We start from the raw sequence: 25,823 nt of genomic DNA on the forward strand, positions 1-25,823 counted from the left end.
TTTTGGTAAATGGTGATAAATGCATTTGAGGTGCCTTTGAATGACATTGGTTAGTTGAATTAGGATTCTTGAAATGGTAATTATATGTATATTTTGATAGGGATTTGGTGCCTTGAAAAGTGCACAAAAGACCTAAATGTTTTTGCATGAAGTGGTATTGGAAATGGTTTTATTTTAAGCAAATTTGAGTCTACACGACCGTGTGTAACCTGATGATTTCCTTAGGTTGCAAGTCTATGAGTTACACGGCCTAGCACATGGCCTGGCACACCGCCGTGTGACCTTACTCAGAGAGTTACACGGCTTGGCACACGTGCGTGTGACATAGTCATGTGACCCTACTCAGAGAGTTAGACGGGTGAGTACACGAGTTGGGAAATGACCATGTGCCCCTAGTTCGAAGGTTACACCGCCTGAGACACGAGCATGTGTCTCAACCGCTGAGCAACACAGCTTGGCCACATTGCCATGTGACCCCTGTTTCCAAATTTTTGTGACTTTTCATTCAAATTTTCAAATGATTTCATTTTAGTCTCGAATCATAAGGTATTTTTAGGGATCTCGAGGGCTCGATTTAGGGATAGTATGCTTATATATGATTGATTTATGAATTGCTTATGTTATTGAACAAAGTTAAGTTTAAATGTTTTTGATTATTTAGTAATGTTTTGTAACCCTAATCTGGCGACAAATACAGGTTAGGGGTATTGCATTTAGTGGTATCAGAGCTACGATTTAGTCGATTCTTGAACTGAACGTAGTATGTATGAAGTGTAGAAATACATGTCATTATATAACCTACGATAGTGTGATAAATCCTGACTCAAATTGAACTATGCTTTCATATAGATAAGATGTCATCCAACCGATTCTATTCCAATGAAGTAGAAAGTAATGCACAAGCCTCCGCTCATGGGGCAGCTTCTAGTGGCAATAGGTCCAGGTCTGAGGGCCGGAGAGGAGAGACCAAAGAAGCCTTCTTCCAGATAATGTCTGAATGGTTTACAAAGTCCGTGAGAAGGAACCCAATGGCTCAATGACCTCCACCCCCACCCGTACCCCAATTGGTCCCTATAGTTCCTTAGGGTTTGGATCAAACACGTGTAAGCAAGCCTCCGGTGATAGAATATGAAAATATAGGGCTGAAGTTTTCTGTGGTATAGCCAAAGATGATCCAGAAAAGGCTGAGTTTTGGTTGGAAAACACAATTAGAGTTTTTGATGAATTATCGTGTACACCAATTGAATGCTTGAAATGTGTTGTTTCTTTATTAAAAGACTCGGCATATCAGTGGTGGAATACATTGATTTTGATAGTACCAAGGGATTGTGTAAATTGGGAATTCTTTCAGACAATGTTCAAAAAGAAATATGTAAGTCAAAGGTTCCTAGATAAGAAACGTAGAGTTTCTTGAATTGAAATAGGGCCAAATGACAATGGCTAAGTAAGAGAGAGAATTTGTTCGACTAAGCAAATATGCTTGGGAATGCATACCATCTGAAGCTATCATGTGCACATGGTTTGAAGATGGTTTAAATGAGGATATTAAGTTGTTAGTCGGGATTCTTGAGTTAAAAGAATTTGTAGTTTTAGTCGATAGAGCTCACAAGGTTGATGAACTTAGCAAGGCTAAAAGAAAAGCAGATTCAGAGGCTCGTGATTGGAGAAAACAACCTATGGGAGAATCATTCTCGTATCCATCAAAGAAGTCAAAAGAATTTCATGGCCGTTCTTCAACTTTGGGTGGTTATTCTGGAAGAGATAAAGGAAAACATCATTCCAGCTCGAAACCTTTAGCTACATTTGTAACGAGTGTGGGTAGTGTCAAGAACAACAAGCCTGAATGTCAACAATGTAATAGAAGACACTTCGGTGAATGCAGATTGAAACACGAGTCGTGTTTTAAATTTAGTTCTTATGATCATTATCTCAGTGACTGCCCTGAAAGGTTTGATACAAAAAGGGCTCAGAATACTCGTTCGACTAACATGACTGCTAGAGAGAGACCATCTCGAAACATTGGAAATATGGGTAGCAATCGAAGTGGAATAAAAGATTCTACTATTAGATCTAAGGCACAGGCACCAGCTAGAGCTTATACGATTCGTGCGTGGGAGGAAGCTTCAGCACCTAATATGATCACTGGTACATTTTCTATCTTTGATACTAATGTTCATGCTTTGATTAACCCAAGGTCAACACACTCATATGTATGCACAACTTTAGTGTTAGATAAGAAAATACCTTTTGAGTCTACTGAATTTGTGGTTAAAGTAATGAACCCTTTAGGTTAGTATGTAATAGTTTATAAAGTTTACAAAAATTGTCCTTTGATGATTCGAGGTTACAACTTTTCGGCTAATTTGATGTTATTACCTTTTGATGAGTTTGATGTGATTCTGGGTATGGATTGGTTAACTCTACATGATGTTGTTGTTAACTGTAGATGAAAGTATATTGTGTTAAAATGTCAGAACGGTGAAAGGCTCGGAATTGAATCAGATAGATTGGATGGTACGTCTAATGTTATTTCAACTATGACGACATAGAAATATGTGAAAAAGGGCTGTAAAGCGTATCTTGCTTATATATTTGATTCCAGGGTTTCGGAATTAAATTTAAAATCGGTTCAAATTGTATTTGAGTTTAGATATGTATTTCCAGAAGGATTACTAGGGCTACCGCCGATCAGAGAGATTGAATATTCTATTGAATTAATGCCGAGAACATCTCCGATATTGATAACTCTGTATAGAATGGCACCTACAGAAATTAAAGAGTTGAAAGCACGGTTGTAAAAGTTGACAGATAGAGGCTTTGCTCGGCTCAGCTTTTCTCCTTGGGTTGCTCCTATGTTATTTGTCAAGAAAAAGGACAGGTCAATGCGATTGTGCATCGACTACCGACAGCACAACAAAGTCACGATCAAGAACAAATATGCTTTGCCACGTATTGATAATTTGTTTGATCAGCTGAAAGGTGGGACAATATTTTCAAAGATTGACCTTCGTTCTGGATACTATTAGCTACAAGTTAAAGACTCGAATATGCCGAAAATTACTTTCAAAACCAGGTACAAACATTATAAGTTTCTTGTTGTGCCATTTGGTTTGACCAATGCACCTACTATGTTTATGGACTTGATGAATAGAATATTCAAACCATATTTAGACATATTTGTTGTTGTATTCATTGATGACATTTTGATCTATTCACGAGATGAGACAAAGCATGCCTAGTATTTGAGAATTGTTTTGTAGACTTTACGTAAAAAAATAGTTGTTTGCTAAGTTTAGAAAATGTGAGTTCTGGCTCTGAGAAGTTGGATTTTTGAGACATGTAGCGTCGACAGATGGTGTTAGAGTTGATCTGAGTAAAATCTCAGCTATAGTGGACTAGAAACTTTCGAGAAATGTGTCAGAAGTCAAAAGTTTTTAGGGTTTAGTCGGATATTATAAAATATTTTTCAAGGGATTTTCGATGATTGCTACGTCGTTGACGAAACTGCTTCAAAAAAAATGTCAAGTTCGAATGGCCTAAAAAGTGTCAACAAAGTTTTAATAAGTTGAAAGCATTGTTAACTGAGGCACCTATATTGGTTTAGCCAAAGTTTAGTAAAGAATTTTTGATTTACAGTGATGCTTCATTAAATGATTTAGGTTGTGTTTTGATGTAAGAAGGCAAAGTGATAGCGTATGCTTCTCAACTGTTGAAACCGCAGGAAAAGAATTACCCGACTCTTGATTTAGAATTTGCAGCTATTGTGTTTGCTTTAAAGATTTGGCGACATCATTTGTACGGGGAAAAATGCCATATCTTCACGGATCACAAAAGCCTGAAGTATTTGATGTCATAGAAAGATTTGAATTTAAGACAGCTTAGTTTGCTTAAGTTACTGAGATTATGATTTGATCATTGATTATTATCCAAGAAAGGTTAATGTTTTTGCTAATGCTTTGAGTAGAAAATCTCTATTTGCTTTACGAGCTTTGAACACACGATTGACGTTAATTGATGATGGTTCAATTTTAGCTAAACTAAAGGCTGGACCGATGTTTTTGCAACAATTTTGTGAAGCTAAAAAAAGTGACGATGAATTGATTGCTAAACGAAAATAGATTTAGTTGACATCTGATTTAGATTTTCATGTTGGATCAGACGACAGTTTGTACTTCAAAAATAGAAATTGTGTTCCAAGAAACTCTGATCTCATTTAGAAGATTTTACAAAAAGCTCATTGCAGTACCTTATTGGTACATCCTAGTAGTAATAAAATGTATGGTGATTTGAAATAGATGTACTAGTGGCCAAGTATGAAATGAGACCTTTCAGAGTTCATATCAAAACGTGAACATGTCATGATGGATTTTGTATCGAGATTGCCTTTATCTCTAAGAAAGAAAGATGTTGTATAGGTTATTGTAGATCGTTTAATAAAATCAATGCATTTCATTCTTGTGTGTACAAATTTTTCACTTGAGAAGCTAGCAGAATTGTATATTTCTGAGATTGTTAGACTGCATGGTCTGTCAGTTTCAATTATCTCTAACAGGGATCCACGATTTATATCTCGATTCTGGAGTAAGTTACATGATGCTCTGGGTACTCAACTACACTTTAGCACAACATTTTATCCACAGACCAATAGTCAGTCTAAGTGAGTAATTCAGATACTCGAAGATATGCTCCAATGTTGTGTTTTGGAATTTGAAGGTAACTGGGAGAAATTTTTGCCGTTGGTTGAATTTGCATACAATAACAGTTATCAGAAGAGCATTAAAATGGCACTGTATGAAGCTTTCTATGGTAAAAATGTCAAACTCTATTATACTGGATTGAGCTATGTGAGAAAAAGTTATTCGATATTGATTTGATTTGAGAAACTGAAGAAAAAGCCAAAGTGATACGTGATAGTTTGAAAGCGGCTTCCGATCGACAGAAATTTTATACAAATTTGAAAAGAAAAGATATTGAATTTCAAGTCAATGACAAAGTATTTCTAAACGTATCGCCTTGGAAGAAAGTTCTCTGATTTTGCCAAAAAGAAAAGCTTAGTCAGCGATTCATCAGGCTGTATGATATGATTGAGAGGATTGGATCAGTAGCTTATCGATTGGATTTGTTGCTAGAGTTGGAAAGGATTCATAACATATTCCATGTATCGATGTTACGACGGTACCAATCAGATCCTTCACACATGATTTCACCTATAGATGTTGAGATTCATCCATATATGACGTACAATGAAGAACCGATCAGAATTCTAACTTGAGAAGTTAAATAATTGAGAAATAAAAGTATAGATTTAGTTAAAGTTCTCTGGAAAAATCACGAAATCGAAGAAGCTACTTGGGAACTGAAAGAAGCTATGAAAGTGCAATTCCCGAATCTATTTTCTGGTAAGATTTTTGGGGACAAATTCTTTTAGGGGGAGAGTTGTATCAACCCATTTTTTATGAAATTAGAACTGTGGTATTGGAACCACAAATTTGATGAGTAAATTATTATTTTATTATTATTTTAGTGTTTACAGGATTTAATTAAGGTCGTATTAAAATTTCATTAAGAAATTTTGATGTTTAAATAGTTAATTAAGTGAAAGAGACAAAATCATAAAAAGTGTAAAAGCTAAGTTCTATGAGTTAAAAGGGTCTAATAGCTATGAATTTTTAAACCAAGCGACTTTAATGGTAAATAAACCATTCAATGAATTAGTGGATATGCATGGCATGGTTTTAATGAAATTTTGTTAGTTTTTAGAGGTTAATTAAGTAATTTGATAATTAATTGAAAATGTTAAAGAATTAAAAGATGAAAAGGCTATCATCTTTCTTATTTCCTTTATCCATAGCCAAAATTCACCATCAAAGGGGAAGACAAGTTCGATCAAGCTATTTTTTTGCATATAAGTGTACTCAAGTCCCATTTTTAATGATTTTTATGTTTTTGAGTCATTTTAGCTTAGTCTAGCTAGCCTGGGAATCAATTTTTAAAATTGTTAAAGGTTGATGGTTATGCCATGAATATTCTTGAATGGTTTTTGATGTTAAACAATAGATTATGCATCCTTTTTGAAAAAATAAACAACTTTTCTTAAGTGATTTTTGTTAAATTTTGAAATTAAGGACTAAATTGTTAAAGGTATAAATTCTAGGGTTTTATTGTGAAATTATGGTAAATATGAGTTTTTTCAAGGTCCCTTGTATGTTTGGTTAACATGGATTTCAATTAAAAATGTTAGATTTTAAGTTATAAGCTTAATGACTAAATTATGAAAAAGTTAAAATATTAAGGGCAAATTGGTAATTTTGCATAAATGTGAGTTATGGGTTGAATTGAATGTTTGAGGTTATTTGAAGGACTTAAATTGAATATAATTATTTTTTTAGATCAAGATAAACATTGTACGGACCTAGATCGAGGCAATGCAAAAGCTTCAGATTAGTTCCACTTAATTTCTACGCCCCTAGTCTTCGAGGTAAGTTTGTAAGAACGATTATCGTGTTTCTGTATTTAAATTGAATGCTATTTTGTTATTTATAATGCAAATGTTCGATGTCTAAACCTATCAATACTATGATAAATTGACGAATATCGAGTCCCGGTTGAACCTTAGGAATTCGTAGGATACAAATGTCATGTCATTAGGGATTTCATGTTTCGAGTGTTGGCCTTGAATGTCGTACCAATGGCTAAGGTCCTGCATTTGATGCGGATACTCCACAGCTCGTGTGAGCAACATTGTGTATCTTACATTCCAACACACAGGTTGTGTGAGCAGGCCCATTTCACAGCTCGTGTGAGTATTGATGTGAAGGAAAGGTTACAGTTATATGTAAAGACGCACTTTGTGTAAGCTTTCCCGAGTATCCAATAAAATTCTAGATAGTTCAATGAGCAAGAAAAGGGATTGAAAAGGCAAGTATTCAAATGGAATCAAGCAAGATCTTATGGAAAGAATGCATGAACTAATTGATGTATTTCATATGGAAAATGACTTATAATATGGTTGATTCATTTGAGCTATGTGCAAGTGTGCTAACTTGTGTATTGATGGTGATGTATAGGCTTGTGCCAAGCTAGTGCTATTGATTATATTATGCTTATACTTTATGTTATGTAAGTGAAATGAGAAGTTATATTTTATTTTCTACGAACTTACTAAGCCTCAATTGCTTACGTAGTTTATTTCCTATGTTTCATAGATTATTGGAAGCTCAGTCGGTTTGGAAGCTCGTGGGAGATCTATCACACTATCCAACATAATATCGGTAGTTTTTGAATTTTTTGCCAATGTTATAATGGCATGTATAGGATGAATTGTAATGACATGTTGTTGAATGATTAGTTGGTGAATTGGCATGTATAAGTTGTGTAAGTTAACTTTGTTGCTACCATTTGATGCCTTGCTAGATTGTGTCATTTTAGCTATCTTATGATGCATGTTTTGAATGGCTCATATGGTATGTCTTGAATTGGTAATTTATTATATGTATGTTTTGATAGGGATTTGTTGCCTTGAAAATGTGCACAAAAGACCTAAATATTTATGCATGAAGTGGTATTAGAAATGGTTTTATTTTAGGCAAATTTGAGTCTAAATGGCCTAAGACACGGGCATGTGACTCAGCCGTGTGAGAGAACGGCCTGGCGACATAGTTGTGTATCACCTGATGATTTCTTTAGGTTGCAAGTTAGTGAGTTACATGGCCTGGCACACGAGCGTGTGCGGCAATTCAGATAGTTACATGGCCTGGCACACAAACGTGTGACCCTACTCAAAGAGTTACATGGGTGAGAACACGAGTTGAGACACAGCCGTGTGTCCCAAGTTCGAAGGTTACACGGCCTGAGGGCGTATGTTTCAGCCTTGTTAGCCACACGGTCCTATGACCCCTGTTTCCAAATTTTTGTGACCTTTTCTTAAACTTTCTAAATGATTTCAAATTAGTCTTGAATCGCTTCTATGGTATTTTTAAGGCCTCAAGGGCTCGATTTAGGAATAGTATGTTTGTATATGATTGATTTATGAATTGTTTATGTTATTGAATGAAGTTAAGTTTAAAAGTTTTTGATTATTCAGTAATGTTTCGTAACCTTAATCCGGAGACGAATACGGGTTACGGGTGTTACATTATCAGTTGTGCAATTTAGTGAATAACCCAAAAAATGAAATTTGACCACATTTAGTCATTCTCCAACCAAGCCGATTTCTATACCATTACTAAACAACCCACATTTATCTATATTTCACAAATATTCTATGTAATTTCTCTCTTTTTAAAAACTTAATTCTTAAATATCAAAAACATTGAAAGTTATTTTATAAAATCATCTAATTATCTATCCAACTCAATAATTTATTCTCAACTTCACAAACACTTCAACTCGTCAATGACATCCTCTAACACATTTAATAATTCCACAATCTAGTCCATGGATTATCTAGCTTAAGCGATTTCAAGATCAAAAACACAAAAATCATAAAAAAATGAACAACAAGTACATACCATGCATGTGATGGAAGCTTAGCAAATTTTCAAGCTCTTAACCATAGTGATTTTCAATCAACAAGGAAGAGTAGAAGATGATAGCATTTTTTTCTATTTCATTATGCCATTATTTTATTAATTACCAATTTGTCCTTAAAAATTAACCTTGACACTATAGTAAACTTTGTACATAACCGTCCATTATATATTAATATGAAATAATTACCACTCAAGTTCACCAACTCATATTTCTATAGCTTATCAACACCTATATAATGGTAATTAACTTTTGTAACTTTTATGATTTAATCTTTTTTACTAAATTAACTATCTAAAAACTAAAATTTTCTAACCAATTATTTATACGATAATAAGAATGCCATATAAATACTAATTAAATATCATATTACTGTCTCACAAATCGAAATGGTGTCTTGGAACCATTATTTCTGACACCACTAGCAACAGGTTGTTACATCACGTAGGACTTCTTCTCCCAGTTGGACTTTGATTACTTTAGTCTAATTAGACCTCTAATCTTAGCCTATTTAAAGGGCCTTTGTAACCCTTAATTATACATGTCAATCAGTAAGGACTTTTCTTGAAGGCAACAAGATGTAGTCGCATATGAGTTTTGGTGAGAGTTTCTTGGTAACTATTGACAAAATTTTCTACCCCTTTTGAGAGAACTCTATGAGAGTTAGGGTTTTGTTTTTGGGTTTGTTCTATGAGAACTAGGGCTTTTTTTTTGGGGTTTGGTTTTATACTTTTAGTATATTTAGGTTTATTTTCTCCATATTGTACTCTCATTTATTTACTCATTTAGTTAAAAGTTGAAGCCTCATTTGCCTATGGTTTTTCCCTCTTTGAAGGTTTTCCACATAAAATATTTGTGTTCATTTTTCTTCACTTTTACTATCTCGTTGTTTATACAGGTCGATCCCTAAAAAATTGGTATCAGAGCTATGATTCATCTTCCACAGATCAACTCATTTAGTGACACATCAACGATTTTGGATATTGAGAAGTTTGATGGATCGCAAATTAGAGTTTCTAGAAATTTTAGATATTTACTGAGGTAGTTGATGTAGCCGAGCACAAGGGTGATGATTCGTTGTTCTCCACATATAATCCAGTTGAAGGTGGAGTCGTGTCAATATCAAACATGTGCCTTATTTAGAGAAGAATTTCATCCACTTTTAGTCTTTAAGACTCGAAAGATACACAAAGTGTTTGAGGCAAGGTTGGTCGTAGAGGGTTATTGTTAGGTGGAGAGAGTTGATGCTTTCTCTCCAGTTTGGGTATTACTAACCTTGTTGCATTATACAACTTTGATTTCAAGACTAGGAGTCTTTTAGTTTCCCAGTTTGAGCATGTTTTAAACTTGGTGACATTATGCAAAATTCGAGCTTGGCTTATGAATGCGTGGAAAAGAAGGCATGATAAATACGAGTCAAGGTAGAGATTTGTGAGGTGTGCCTCGTATTTATCAAAATGTTTCTAGGAATTTAAGACAAAAATCAACAAACAGTCAAAGAAGGGCCAAAAAAAGCCCAATGTCATGACCAACTAGTAAGACTTGTCGGGATGACGCGACATAAACCCTAAGCAAATATAGCATCGATCTCATGATGAGGCGAGCCGACGCCACGACATCACGATGTGTTCTCCTATTTGCTAATTGTGGTTTAGACTTCAAGTAGGACTTTTTCTCTCAATTGACTCTGAATACTTCAGGGTTATTTTAGACTAATTAGACCTCTAATCTTAGCCTATTTAAAGGGCCTTTGTAACCTTGATTTAGACATGCCAATAAACAAGGGCTTTTCTTGAGGGCGACAAGATGTAGTCGCATATGAGGTTTGGTGAGAGTTTTGTGGTAACTATGTAGAGAATTTTGTTCCTGATTTATGACTTTTTTGGGGGATTTGGGTTTATATGTTTAGTATATTTAGGTTTTTTTTCTCCACATTGTACTATCGTTTGTTGACTCATTTAGTGAAAAGTCGAAGCCTTATTTGCCCGTGGTTTTTCTCTCTTTGAGGGATTTTCATGTAAAATATTTGTGTTCGTTCTTCTCCATTTTTACTATCTTGTTGTTTATACAAGTCGATCCCCAACATAAGCCATCCATGCTCAACCACCAAACCAATGTACCATAAAGGCTTAGAACATGTTCACTTGAACATAACTCATATTTGGATCATTGTACTATCTACTTAAATACATCCATACCAACTTGAATACATGTGTACATACCATACTAAATAGCATAATTTAAATTAAAAATTTTCCTTACTCTTCAAACTTTGCAACGTTGATGATATGTGATCTGAGTAGCCAAAACCTAAACTGTCCCCGATCAATCTTTATCTCCAATCTATGCTTATGAAAACAAACATGTTAAGCTATAGAATAACTTAGTAAATACTCATATGAAATTAATTCTTACCTTATTATTAATCAACATCATAAATTCTTATTATCTTAAAGTGTTAAAGTTTTATTAAAAGCTAAAATTATAACACCCTATACCAAGTCTGGTTGCCCAATCCGAGATATAAGATATTATAACTATAAAACTCTAACATTGTTCACAATTTAATTAAAATAACTAAATAATTCATTTCTAAAAATTTTCATGCTATTCAATCAAAATGGGACCTAATTCGAGCTTATAGAACATTTAAAACAAATCGGGAACAATTCTAGATTAAAATGAAACTTTTACAAAATTTTGAGTAAAAAGTGAAAATAGGGGTCACATGGCCGTGTGATAGAGCTTAGCCTGTATGGCTCAGGAACATTCCAAACCGTGTAATTCATTCTGCCCGTGTAACTCAGGGTCACATAGTTGTGTCACCGGGCCATGTAATTCTCTAAGGTCGTGTGGATAAGCGTGCACCAAAAATCAAAGAGGCCACATGGTTGTGTCGTGCAACTGTGTGGGACACACGACCGTGTGTGCCCAAAATACCTTCAAACACAAGCCAATTAAATTACAATTTCTTAGACACCAAACCATGCATTTACCACCACATTAACCTGTTAAAAATGTACCAAAACATACCAAAATATACCAATTCACATTCAACCTATGTGCCTAACCAACATGCCCTCATTTCAATATAAACAATAACCGACAAATTAACCTTATTAAATCATCAAATAAATTCCATGTAACATATGCCACAATCAACCATTTATACCAAAATTTCTAATGTTATACTCTAACTAAAACACTAAAAGATTACTAAAACAAAATAACCATTTTAACAACAAATCTTCAAATAAGACATCAAATGACAAATTACCATTTCAAGACACCAAATACCAAAATCAAGTTTACCATTCAAATGACACAAATCATCATCTCACAAAATAGATCAATATGATATACCTAATTAATTTTACAACATTCATCACAAGTTGATCTTGAAACATGAAACTTAACATTATATACCAACTTTAGCCATAATACAAAACCAACTAGAACTTTGAATCCATCAACTTCAAAACCCTATATACATGCCACAAAACTGAAATAATAAATCAAAATCTACTGAGACAAAAACTCGATAGTTTGAGCCTTGAAGTTGATCCGTCCGTCAAGCTCCGCAAAACGTTAACTATAGAAAACAAAGAATAAACAAAGTAAGCATATATAGCTTAGTAAGTCCATAGCTAAATCTAAACCAACTTACGTCAATTAATCAGTTGAAATTAAAACAATTTAGATTATAATAATCTAACAATCAATTTACAAAAAAAAAGGTGAGCTTTACCCAAAATCAAATCATCAATTATCACATTTCTTTCAATAGATTAAACAAAATCATTTGCGTAGGCATACTATTGCATACATTATTAAACATTATTGCATTTACATTCAATAACATATTTTTTTATATCAATGACATATCTTAGCAAATTATATAAAGATCATTTTCAAGTTTAACTAGCCCGATGAACTATAGTAACATAACTCGGATACATGGGTAACACCATCACACCAAAGAGCATCAAATGCTATGTAGAGGCACTGTAGTACAATTAGAGACATCGAAGTGTATACAAAGGCACTAAAGTGCAAATCCGTACAAACATGCATTCAAACCCTAGTGGCATGTCAATCGTATCCTAAGTTCAAACGGGCATTGTAATAGAATTTATCACATTTAATAATTCAGAGGCACTTCCAAAAATACATTCATACACATATTTCCAAAAAATTAAATTCTTTTCAAAATCCTTAAATCATATATCCATAATGTTCAACAACTACCAAATATTCACATTCTCACTTGTACTTAATTGCAACAATTTAAAATTTCATCTTATTATCAAAACTAACCTCAAATACAATTGAATCAAATCATAATAGCACAAGTTTAATACATATATATCTATACCATGAACTTACCTAGTATATTCGGCTATTGAGTAGATTTGTAGGGACTAATATGTGATTTTCCTTTTTCCCCAATTATCCTCTGTACGATTCAATTCTTTATCTATATAATTATTAAATTCAATTTATCAAATTCAAATACATTATAAAATTCATTTTTATGCAAATGACTTATAAAATTTATTTTACAAATTTTCCCTGACTTTTACACTTCTTTCAATTTAGTCCCTAAAATCAAAACTATTTAAATTCACATTTAACCTCTAATACTCAAAACCAATTTTAATAGCACCCCTAATCAGCCTTTAAAAATTTGAAATTTCACAAATTTACATGCTGAATTTTATAAAGTATCATATAAGTCACTGGGTTCAAAATAAAAAAATTCCTTTGCAAAATAGTCCTAAACAACAACCAAGATTATAAATCTTCCAACTAACTTCAAGAAAAACTTAAATTCATTAATGGAAAGTCCTAAAATCTTCAAAAATTTTACAAATTAGTCCTTGGGTTAGATAGATTAAGCTACAACAATCTCAAAAACATAAAATTTACGAGAAACAAGTAGAAAAATTACTTACATGCATAAGCTTTAACTGGTCGAACCTTAAGCTTCTCTAATGGAGTTTATTTTTCTAAATTCAATGGAACAAATGTTAAAGAATATGATGTTGTTTATTATTTTACTATTCTAATAGCCCATTTTTTAGTCGTGTTAGAAATAGTGGTTTCAGGGCCACAAATTCGATGAGTAAGTTCGTAAATATTATTACTTAATATTTACGATTCAAATATGGTATTCAAATAAATTATGAATTGACAATTTATGCTATTTGAATGAACAATTAGGTTCAAGTGGTATGACCCTAAACTCAAGTGGTTTTATAAAATGAGGTATCGGGACCACATTTCTATAAACCAAGCCATAAATATTTTTATAAATATTTATATAATTTTATTAAGGTTGTATTAAAGTTTGGTTAAGAAATTTTAATGTTTAGATAGTTAATTAAATAAAAAGGACTAAATCGTAAAAGTTATAAAATTTAATGGCTATTATAAATTTGTGCTAAATAATTATTAAAACATGAAGCAGGGGTTTTTAAATGGTAATTATACCATTTTTATATAGTGGGTCGGTTGATAGGTAAATTATATTATATAGTGGGTCGGTTGTTAATTTAATAATAAAGTGAATAAAAATAATATAATAAAATGTTCATCTTCCAAAACCAATTTCCACCGAAATTGAAAGAAGAAAGCACCATGGAAGGGTTGAAGGTTCGACCACTTTTACTTTCTTGCATGTGAGTCAATTTTCACCCATTTCTTTTAATTTTTATGTTTTTGAGATCGTTGCAATTAGGTCCAACTAGCCCATACCTTTGTTTTTTAAACTGTTAAAGATTTTTAATGTTGCCATGCCATTGATGAATCTTTGTGATTTTAGATGTTAAATGCTAAATTTGAAGTATTAGTTTTTAGTTATAAGTATTTTGTTAAGTGATTTTTTATGAATCTAATGATTAGGGATTAAATTGTGAAAATAGTAAAAGTACAATGATTTAATGTGTAATAATAATAAACACGGGTTGTAAAGGAGTTCCAAACCATTTGGCTAAGCTTAGAATTCAAAAAAAATGGTTAATTAGCATGTTTTAGGCTCAAGGACTAAATTGAATAAAAGTAAAATGTTAGGGGCAATTTTGTAACAATCTTAAAAAAGTAAATTTCATAAAACGAATTGGTTTTGCTGTCTAAATTAATGAATTGAATGAAATTTTTTATTTAGACCAGGAATGAGTGGAAAATCGAGGAGAAGAGAAAATTACCAAATAGCCCCTGTATTTTGACATTTTTGCAATTTAGTTAGGTAAGTTCGTACGAACTATAATCGCTTAAATGTTGATTAAATTGAATGTTTAATGTGTTGTTCTAATGTAAATGAATCAATATATATATGTTATTATGCAATTTATCATGTAAAGAAACGATGGCAATCTAACGACGTTTCGATGATTATCAAGCCCTATTTGAACCTTAGAAATATATAGGATACAAATGACATGTAATTAGGGTTACCATGTTTTGGGTGGTGGTCCTGAATGTCCTATCAATGGCTGAGTTCTGGCATTTGTTGCGGGTACTCATCAACTTGTATGACCAGCATCGTGTAGCTTACATTCTGATCATCAGCTTGTGTGTGCAAACCAATTTTATAGCTCGAGTGAGCAACAATGTAAAAGAAAAGGAAAATGAATGGTTTTGACCATATGTTTAGCACACTTTGTGTGAGCTTTCCTGCGTATCTGATATTATTCTAAGTGGTTCAACAGGCATGAAAAGGGAAGCAACGGTAAGTTTTCCAATGCCTATGTTATGAACATATGGAAAGGTATGAAATGATAATGATTTATGAATGTATATCTATGTTTATGGAAAGTATGAATCCAATAGCATTATGTTCATGTGAATTTACCTTACCAAGTGAATTATGTGTTAATGTACTAACAATTGTTGTTGATGATGCTTAGGCTTGTGCCAAGCTATTGGTTGGATTATATCATGCTTAATTATAATGTTATACATTGAAAAGGTAAGTGTCCAAGTAGATATATGCTTATGTTCATGAAAAGGTGGTATGAATCAAAAGATGTATTTTCTAATGAAATGGTTTACCATGTGGTTTATTCCAAAAGAGTTATGTATAAATGCACTAACTTGTGTATTGATGATGATGTTTATGTTTATGTCTTATATTATGCAAATGATACGGGTAAAAAAAAGGTAATGAAATGGTAAGCTCATAATTGAGATGTAATATAATGATATAAAAGGATTGATGAGTTAAAGGATTTACTTTTATGTGGGAAATTTACCTATGTCATGAATATATACACCAATTCGTGAATTGATAACATTGTTTAAGCTTATGCTAAGTAAATGATGTGGAAAGTAAGTAAATGGAATGGTAAGTAAATAAGTGGAATAGTTCATCGTCTTAGGAAAAGATTGATGGTTATGTAACACAACTTATAAGATCTTATTATGTTATGAATGAAAGGTATATGTGATGTTGAGGGATTCACTCATTTGTGAGTTGATGATAATGTAGTTTTATAAATCTTATGGCATTGGTATAGCTTTATAATTATCCTATAAAGTTTATCATTGAAATGGAAAATTTCGTTTAAAGTTTATATGAGCTTACTAAGCATTCATTGATTACGTAATTACTTTCCTTTACTTTACAGATTATCAGAAGCTCAATCGGTTTGGAAGCTCATCAGAGATCTATCACACTATCCAGCAATTATATCGGTATTTTTGACGTTTTGGTCAAGGTTATAATGGCATGTATAGGTGAATCTGTGGTTGGTTTTAATTGATAAGTTTGGCATGTATATATTATTTTGGTTGATGAACCTTTGGTACTTTTTGATGCCTTGATGGTATATGTCAATATGGTAATGTTTTAATGCATGTTTCAATGGCTATTATGCTATGTGATAGAATAGCTTTATTGTGGTCAAGATAATGTAAGTTTTGAAATGGTATTGGACTTGACAAGTATGTATGAAATGTGGTAATGTTTCCATGATTAGGTAAGACTTGGTTGAATGCAATTGAGGTGCCATGTTGGCATATTTGTTGAATGAATTATTGGTCTATTGAATTGGTCAACTTATGCATGTTTTGGTATATTTTGATGCTTTGGTCTTGGGTGCAAATTGCTTGTAGGTACATGCCTGAAATGGGTGATGGAAATGGCTTGATTTTGGCCAATTTCATGTCCACATGTCTAAGACACAGGTGTGTGTCTTAGCCGTGTGTCCCCTGTAGGTTTTAAAGGTTTCAAGTCAGACAGTTACACGGCCTATCACACAGGCGTGTGGCTTGGCCGTGTGACCCAACTTCGAAAGTTACATGGATTGGGACACTGTCGTGTGTCCCTAATTTAATTGTTACACGGGTGTGTGTCTCAGCTGTGTGAATCACACGGCCGTGTGACCCCTGCAGTTCAAAATTTCTAACTTTTTCCTAAAATTTTTGATTGATTTCAATTTAGTCCTGAATTGTTTCTAAAGCATTTTTAAGGCCTCGAAGGCTCGATTAAGGGGCGATATGCATTTATATGATTGACTTATGCTATATTTATTTTGATGTATGATATGTATGTTTTAAGTAACTATATAGTAACTCCCTAAATATTTAATAAAAATATTTACAAATTCAGTTTACAGAAATGAGGTCCTGTTACTTCATTTTCCACATCCACTTAACTTTAGAGGCAAACCACTTGAACTTTACTATACGTTCAATTAACAAAAATTATTAAATCCAACAATCAATATAAAACTATGCTTGACTTGTATAAATTAAATAATACTAATTACGAACTCATTGTTCAGATTTATGGTCTCGAAACCACTGTTTCTGACACCACTAAAAACGGGTTGTTACAAAGATACTTACAATTCCTGAGTGAGACATCCAAATACACTTACCACTCCTGTTTTTCAATGTAGCCCATGGTAAACATTGATGAACTAAGTATATATGTGGAATAGTATAATAGAAGAAAAAAAGTGTTGAATATAGTAAGATCGTGAGGAAATGCCAAAAGCACAAAAGTGTTATGCTAATGAACAATAGAAGCACCAAAGTGTTTTGCATGATAAATGCAAGATAGAAGTGTGTTGATAGAATTCTTAATGACATGTCATCTATATCAAACTAGTTCAAACCTTGTTTACTAGGGCCATTCAATATCTTTGTAACCTCCCAAACTTTGTTTACTAGGGCCATGCGACAAGGCCGTGTGTCCCTTGTAGCTTTCAAAGGGTTGCAAGTCAAGCAATTACACGGCTTAGTACACGGCCTGACACATGGGCGTGTGAACCACTTCAAAGGGTACATAGCCTAGCACACGGGCGTGTGGCTTGGCCGTGTTACCTAAGTCAGAGAGTTACACGGGCTGGTACACGGCCATCTGTCCCTACTTTGAATGTCCACACGGCCTGAGACACGGGCCTGTGTCTCAACCGTTTGAGTCACACAGCCTGGCCACACGGCCATTTGACCCTTGCAGTTTGAAAATTTTTATCTGTTTCCTAAAAACTTCATATAGTTTCGATTTAGTCTCGATTCGTTTCTAATGTGTTTTTAGGGCCTCAAGGGCTCGTATAAGGGACAAGATGTATGTTACTGACTGATTTTTCTATGATTGATGTTGTGAACTACATGTTTTCAATTTTTGGTAGTTTTGAAATGTAAACTCCGGTAATGCTCCGTAAACACTGTTTCCAACACCACTAAAAATGAGTTGTTACAAAAATACTTACAATTTTTGAATGAGACATCCAAATACACTTACCACTCCTGTTTTTCAATGTAGCCCATAGTAAACATCGATGAATTAAGTATATATGTGGTATAGTATAACAGAAGCAAAAAAGTGTTGAATATAATAAGATCGTGAGGAAATGCCAAAAGCACAAAAGTGTTATGCTAATGAGTAATAGAAGAACCAAAGTACTCTGCATGATAAGTGCAAGACAAAAGTGTGCTGATAGGATTCTTAATGACATGTCGTCTATATCAAACTAGTTCAAACCTTGTTTACTAGGGCCATTCAATATCTTTGTAACCTCCCAAACCTGGCCTAGTCATTATGGCTAGATTGAGAAGGCTACATTAGCCACCAAAATGGCAAAGCTAACTTACGTTACTTTTGAAGATCTTAAATAAACTCATTTTAGAGAAAATTATAGTTGTACTTTGAGTTAGCTTAAAAGCATTCATTCATTAGTTTGTGTATACTTAGGATTCATTTTATTGTTGATAGTGCTATTTTAGAAAAACTGTTGGCCTGTTTCTCTTCTTTAAAAAAAAACTCAATGTTAAACTAATGCAATGGAAAAACCATTTTCCCAGTCATTTTGGAAACTTAGTTGTCTTATTGATTTGTTTTTCAAAAACAGATCCTTTGCAATGCAGCGGAAACTAAGGAACAATATCAAATTTTACTTAAGCCCGATATCATGCATTATTCGGTTACTATGCTTGAGTAATCCATGCATGCAAAAATCCCAAAACAAAAGTTACCAAGCCACAGACCAAAAATAATTAAAAATTACAAACTAAAACCAATAAATACTTAATAATACTTATTAAGAATAGTCTGAGGTCCAAGGAGATTCTCCGTATGTCAGGTCCGGTTCTAGTTTCAAGGTTTACCTAAAAAGTTAAACACTATTGGGGGTGAGCTTATGAAAGCTCAGTGTGAGTGGAACAGTTATTTAAACGAACAAAAATATCAAATACAGTGAAACATATTAGCATTAAGAGAAGAACATAGAACCATCACAGGAATTTCATATCAATACATAGCCATTATCAATAACGATGTCAAACAGTGTATGAGCATAGGTCATTATTCATTCGAGTAATAATCATTAATTTCGATATCATTCAATAGAAAAAATACAATACATAGCATAAATTAATAACATTCAAATATGCCGTGCATATGATGCAATTCAAAAAGGTTCCTACCCATACCATCCGCTACACACCACGATTTCCCTAGAACTCGTCATTCGAACTTTAAAACATTATGGGATTAAGCCCGTTGTGGTTTAAACCATCGATAACAATATTTAGAGAATTCTGTCAGTAAAAATGCAAACAAACTGCCAGTAAAAATGAGATAAATCACCATTCCCATCTGGACTCCAAGTGCAGTGCACTAACTACGAATAATGCGAACTTAATATGTCACCGGTACTTCACGGAACTCTTTCATCAACCACAAAATCCCAACCCAATGCATATGCAATATGTCACACAATCTCATACATAATCATATCTCAATACTTTTCACATTCATTTGAAATGCTCAGCAAGTCCTCAATAATCACATACTTTCAATAAATGGAAACAGTGTTCCAATCTTTCAAATTACCATTGTGTTGGTATCAATCAATATCGTTCAATATCACATACTTCACGGATTTTTATTGTGCATAAATAACACCCTTTTCAATACACAATATAAAAAACATCTCATGCATTTAAATCATACATAAGCTTAATACCTCAACACATTATATCATTCAATCAAACATTCTCATATCTCATAATTAAAATATGCAATTACAAACTCAATCAAGCATTCATACTATCAAACTGGCAATTTTGCCAACATACCAATCTTTTAAGGCTCGAAACATACATAGTTTGACCACTCACAAAATCAATAATTTGGCTATTAAGACAATCCAATTTATCAAATATAACATGATATTTAACATTTTCAAACAATTTTATGAGTTTAGGACCCACACATTATTTTTCGCTTCCTTGTAGCACACTAGCAAATCTTCCAATATTCCGTAATAATTCCTTAAATGAACCAAAAAAATTCAATATAAATTCAATAATTTTACCATTAAACCAGCCCTAAAACATCCACTTATGAGTTTAAAACAATCGTTGAAATTATAACTATTTTATGAATCCAAACTAGTTAGATTCCTTACATTATATCAATGGAAACCATACGTACAATCGTTCTTCGCCTTTACGGATGATTTGCGGCATTTGGGTTAGCAACTAATTCAATAATATACTGGAAAATCAGTAGCTAATTAACTATTAAATTCCTTCATTTAATCAATTCATAACCTTTACCCAACAACTATGTCGAAATAACAAACTAGTTATCCTTAATTGCACTTACACTTCACGATTTGTGGGATCCGATTAGCTAATTGATCAAGAACGTCTCTCCCTAATTAACATGTGATTAAAGAATGATTAGGAGGGCTCAAGAAAAAATTTAATGCTGGAAAAATATGGGCAAGACCCAAGAAACAAAAAATCCCCCTTTAATGAACATAGGCACACGTACCACCACCCATGGTGGCCAAAATTGGGGTTGAATTTTAAAACGGTTTTAGATCTCACTAAAATATGGAAAAATAAATTTGAAATCATTTAAAATTTACAAATTCTAGATCTAGAAATTTTGGTTTTAATTGATAAGATTAATCAAAAATTGAAGAGAAAAGAGATCTTACCCAAGCTAGTTGAGAGAAACGACAATGACACTTTCTTGGCAATATTCGGGATCGATCTTAGGGTTCAAGATTTTAGATTTGGGGATGTTTTAGATGAGGATAAATGGAAAAAATAGATTAAAGGAGATGGTGCACAATCTTGATGCAAAAAGAAGAAGAAAGATATGGTAAAATGGGAGGTGTAGGCGACGACAACAATGGAAGAAAGAAAGAAAATTGGAGAGAAAAGAGGAGAGGAAGAGGGTGAACGGCTAGGGTAAGGAAAAAATTAATTAAAGGCTGAAAAATACAATAAAAATTGTATTTATACTTAGGGTCCAATCGTACGGATGGCACACACGTTAAAATGTAAGGGATTTTGCAAAACTTAATTATTTCGCAAGGAAAAGGATTCAAACTTGGGATCTCATTTATTTTCGTTGCTTTCTCATATTTCTTTTAACCATTAGGCTTTTTCCTCATTCTTGAAATAATTTTTCAATATTTTTTTTAAAAACAAGGCATGTCACATACTAGGGTTTAAGGTAAAATTTGCAAAATAATAAAAATGATGAGAAAGAAGGGATATATAAACTTGGGTTTCAATGAACATTTCATTAACACTTAAACAACAAACCAATACCTCATTTATTTCCTAAAAATGTATAGATAACCTCAAAAATTAAGGCATGACCACTCTCTCTCAATTCATAAACCCAATTCCACTAACCCCAATTTTTGGGATGTTACAATCTTATTCAAATATAGACATAATTTCATAACTTCAGATTATATACCATTTCAAATTTACATACTCACAATTATCTAATCAATTTAAACAATTCAACTTTCAAAACAAGGTTGTGCATTGGAACAATTGGTACTAAATTATCTATAAATCCAACTAAAACACTTGAAACCATAATCCATTTAATGTTTTAGAAACTAGACTTATCTACCTTTCATCTATAAAATTTTTAGAAGTTATTATGTTTTATAAAAATTCCAACAAATTTTCAAAGTTAGAACAAAGTTGTTGTCAAATAGCTTTGACTTTCCTTTATTGAAAAAATAATTTTCTCCTAATATATAATTTGGATGGATCTATCATTTGTTTCATTAGAAACTATACTCCATAAGATTTTTATTCATATAAAGATTTTCTAATTCAATTTCTTCAAAGTTTAACAATTTTTCAAATATGGAACATGGGCTACTACCAACAGCTTTGAACTACCTTCACTAAGATTCTTTTATCTCTCAATACAAATTCAAGATGAAATTTTAGTTTGTTTGATTAAAAACTAGAGTCAATAAGATTTCCAACCATATTTGGATCTATTTCTAATTCAATTTGTACAATATTTGGTGAATTTTTAAAGCTACTTCACAGTCATTAACTAAACTATTTTGATAACACTTGAATATCAACTATAACAACCTTAGTCTTAACCGTTTACACTTTCAATATTCATGCTTTCTGTAACATCCCCAAACCCGGCATAGAAGTTAGGTGTGACAGCCCAAAGTTGACCCTAGTCGGGAAGTGGTTTCGGGACCGCTAAACCGAGTCACCGAAATGTTTGAATGTGATACTTATTGTGTAGAATATGTAATTATGAATGTGTGAAAATTTCAAGCTTCAATTTGGTTGATTTCATGTGAATTTAGTCAATAGGACTTATGTGAGAAAATTCTAAAATGTGATAGGTCAATGTGTGAGGACCTATTAGTGCATGTGGACAAAGGGGGGACTTGCATGTCAAATTCCCCCCCCTAATGAGTAGTGGCCGGCCATGACAAGGAAGTATGGGTAAAACATGTCATGAAACATGTTTTGTTAGTGGAAGAATAAAATAAGGAGTATGGGTAATAAAGAAATGGAAAACAAAAGAAAAAAAAATGTGTGTGTAGTGTTTGTCCCCCATTGCCGTGAGCTAAAGAAGAGAAAGGGGGGAATTTTGTTCATCCTTTTCTCATCTTCATGCTTGCCAAAAACTAGAAAGAAAAACAAAGAAAAATTTTCTCATCCTTTGGTTCATCCTTGGCCAAAAATTTTAAGGAGGAAAGAAGAAGAAAGGTGAAGAGATTCGGCCATGCATGTAGCTAGGCTAAGGTATGTTTGATGATGTTCCATGAGAGGCATGCATGTTTTAGTTGTTAGCTTGAGTTCTACCTAACCCATGGTCTAAATCTTGCTATGTGATGGAAATGGCACTTGACCATGGATGAATCATTCTTGGTTGATGTTTGATGTTGTGGTGATGAGGCATGAGGATGAGTTAAGATTCGGCCTAGGTGGAGGTGGTGTTAATGCCATTGCATGCAAAATATGAAGCTTGTTAATGATGCATGTGATGATGGCTTGATGATTCTTGAACCTCCTTTTTAGCATTTTTTTGTGTGAGCACATATGTGCATTGGTTGTTAAATGGAGAAGAATCGGCTAGCAAGATGTGTGCTAAGGCCGAATGTAACTTTGCATGTTAATGAGCAATGCATGTGTTAAATTGATGAAAAGGGGGAGGATGCTTTACTAGTGTGTATATGTGTGTATTAAGTGTTGAAATCGACCCCAAAAATGGACATGCATATTCGGCCAAGGGTAAAGAAATTAGCTAATATGTTGTGTTGATGCATGATGTTTGCATGTATGAGACTTTAATGTCTAATGTATAAATATGGGCTAAGTGCCTTGTGTTCATCTTTTGATGCCTAAATGATGAAATCAATTTATTTGTTTGATTAAGCTCAAGAGCAAAGGGGAAATAAAACCGATAAAGGGAAGGAAAAAGTGGTTGAATAGCTAGCGGAATCGTTCGACAACACCCGAGGTAAGTTCTTGAGTAAGAGAGCTTAAATTTCGATGTGATTAAATCATGCTCTATGTGTGGCTATTGAGCCGAATGTGCAAGGACAATATGTGCCTTGTGTTTGAGTTTCGTAAACGAAAATGAAATATGAATGTGCCATGAATTATTGTGAGATGTGCATGATTAATTGAATGCTGTCCGGGCTAAGTCCCGAAGGCTTTGTGCTAAGCGAATATATCCGGACTAAGATCCGAAGGCCTTTGTGCGAGATACTAAATCCGGGTTAAGTCCCGAAGGCATTCGTGCGAGTTATTAAAGCCGGGTTAAGTCCCGAAGGCATTCGTGCGAGTTGTTAAATCCGGGTTATGTCCCGAAGGCATTGTGTGAGTTACTAAATCCGGGCTATGTCCCGAAGGCATTTGAACGAGGAGCTATATCCGGTTAAATCCCGAAGGTACGTGATTTGGTAATGAATGAGCTTGCTGTAAAATTCCAGCGAATACTCGAAAAACATCCCAATATGGGGATATGTTACGTATGTATTGAATTAAATCGAGCCCTTACAAATAAATGTTCGCTCAGTTGATAAACGAGCTATCGGCCTTCGGCTAAGTTAGTCTATTGTGTATGTGCATAAGGGTTGTTAATGTTGTGAAGCAAGTTTAATATCGATAAATTGCGTATTATGAAATATTCGTTTAGCTAAATGTGTGATATTCTTTGTTTATGCTGGAATTCCTTGCTCAAACTTACTAAGCATAAATTGCTTACTCGTTACATTGCTCCTCTGTTTTATAGATTTTTGGTTCTCCAGCTATCGAACTCGGGATCTTGAAGTCGAAGTCGCCCACACTATCAAAGGCTCTTTTGGGTACTATTTTGGTTGAATTTTGTTATGGCATGTATAGGACTACCCATTGTTGTCTTTCGAGTACTTTATGAAATGTATAAGTGTACAGCCATGCGAAAATGGCTTGTAGAAGTGGAGTATGGCATTAGACCATTCGTATTTATGAATGTATAGATGGTTTCATGATGTAACTATGTTGGAATGGAAGTGTTGAGCAAATGATCAGCCACTAGAATGGCTAAGTATGATCATATGTGGGCTTATGTATGACAAGGCCCTAGTTGGTCCATGAAACCCCAAATTAGGTAAGGTTCACTTTGAAAACAGAAGCTGATAGCAGCAGTGGTGTGGATTGGAAAAATCACAAGAATTCGTAGGAGTGGAATTAAATAGTGAATAAATTATGTAATCGAACCTTGATGAATCTACTTTCATATGGAAGTAACGAAACAATTATAGGAACAGTACAGAAAGAGATATTCGGGTTCTTGTGGAACAGGGCCAGAACAGTTTCTGGATTCACTGTTCCGCCTTTGGAAATTCACTATAAATTGACCAGAGATAATTAGGGGTCATACCATATATGTATGGATTCCTCTCTGAGTCTAGTTTCCATAGAAACAAACGGCATCAGTATTGAAGCTCTGTGCAGAGAGATATCCCAGTCGTAATGGGAAAAGGTCAGTGTAGTCGACCCCTGTAACATGGGAGACTTTGACTAATAAACTGTACTAATTGGCCCGACCAAAAATTCTAGAAAAAAATCCATAGGTGGGGACATGAGTCTAGTTTCAGGGAAAAATCACAAAACTGATTTTTGAGTTGTGAAACTCAAGATATGATTTTTGAAGCGTCTAGTACTCAGACTGGGCAGTGTCTGGAAAAATTTTTCAAAGTTTGTTAACATCTCGTGTCCGACTCCGGTGTCGGTCTCGGGTTCGGGGTGTTACATTTTATTGGTATCAGAGCTACGGTTTAGTCGATTCTAGGACTACCGTAATGTTTTGGGTCCAGCTATACATGCCATTTTATGTGATTACTTGATAGTGTGGTGATTTCTGACAATCGTAAATGTGTTTATTTATAGTAATGGATCCCGATCGTGACCGAGAAGTAGCTGATGATCTTGAGAGTGTAGCGCCTGCTCCCGCACAAGGGACAGTGCCGGCGGACTCTCAACCTAATGCTAGTAAT

Source organism: Gossypium hirsutum, chromosome D04, assembly GCF_007990345.1.
Source record: "Gossypium hirsutum isolate 1008001.06 chromosome D04, Gossypium_hirsutum_v2.1, whole genome shotgun sequence".
Classification (NCBI taxonomy): Eukaryota; Viridiplantae; Streptophyta; class Magnoliopsida; order Malvales; family Malvaceae; genus Gossypium; species Gossypium hirsutum.